This window comes from Diaphorina citri, unplaced genomic scaffold (genome assembly GCF_000475195.1).
Source record: "Diaphorina citri unplaced genomic scaffold, Diaci psyllid genome assembly version 1.1 scaffold382, whole genome shotgun sequence".
Taxonomy (NCBI): domain Eukaryota; kingdom Metazoa; phylum Arthropoda; class Insecta; order Hemiptera; family Psyllidae; genus Diaphorina; species Diaphorina citri.
Genome location: NW_007377817.1, coordinates 132,567 through 133,624, shown reverse-complemented (window position 1 = coordinate 133,624; position 1,058 = coordinate 132,567).

Sequence of the window (1,058 nt, the reverse complement as noted above, 5' to 3'; positions counted from 1 at the left end):
GTGGTTTTTTATTTTTTTTTTTTTTTTTTTTTTTTTTTAATAAAGCGCTTTAACTACAAGGTCATTTGCGCTGACTTCTATATTAGATTAGGTTGTAAACATTTGTGTAACGTAGGAATCCTAATAGGTTCTCAACGGAATCTTGGTCATCATCCAGTGAAGGAATCTTATGGAAGGCTGGACGGGATGGATTAATGTAAGAGCGACATTCTAACAAGTGGCGGATGGTCAGGGGTAACCCACATTGGCGACTTTAGAGTTTGATGGTGACTTTTTCTGACTTTCTGACTTCTATTAGGTTTGTCTGATTGGTAGGTAGGTAGATATGTTCCAGTGGTTGTTAGCCGATTTAAAAAAAAAAAAAAAACATAGTTTCCAAGGACGCCCGATTGTTCAAAGACAATCTACGTTTAGGCCACTACCAATGAGGTAGCAGTGAAAAGTTGAAAACATGGCATCAACATTCTGGCATCGTATCTGAGGTGGTTTCAGAGTCGGAAAGTAAGTAAGTAAGTAACTAGGTAGGTACATATTAGGTTAACATAACGGATAATGTACCCCAGATGAGTAGGAGTATTAACTCTGAATCTCATCCTCCATTGGGAGGCAGCCTCACGGATTCATGCAGATCACTTGCTGGACTTCGCAGTCACCAGAGAAACGCCATCTGTAGAAGAGCATTGGAGGAGCAGGAATCGTCGGCCACGACGGATACCTAGATCAAGTAAGTCTGGGATCTCACTGTAAATAGTTTACAGGATAGGTATTTGTTGACTAAAGATGAGTGAGATGGACACCAAAGAATCATGACTATTCAACGGAAGCAGGAAGAAAATTGGTGAAAAACAAAAAGGTAGTTGGTACATCATACCTAGGTATGAAAAGATAAGAGATTATTCACTTTTAGACGCTCTAATCAAGTCTGGAAACTGGAAAGTCTGGAAACCCATATGATTAAGTAAAATAAAACGCAAACACCATTCCTTGTTTCCTTCGATACTGTTTCCAGTCAGAGATGACGGGTTTCCAAAAACTCAAAGAAGATTGGATAAGCTCGA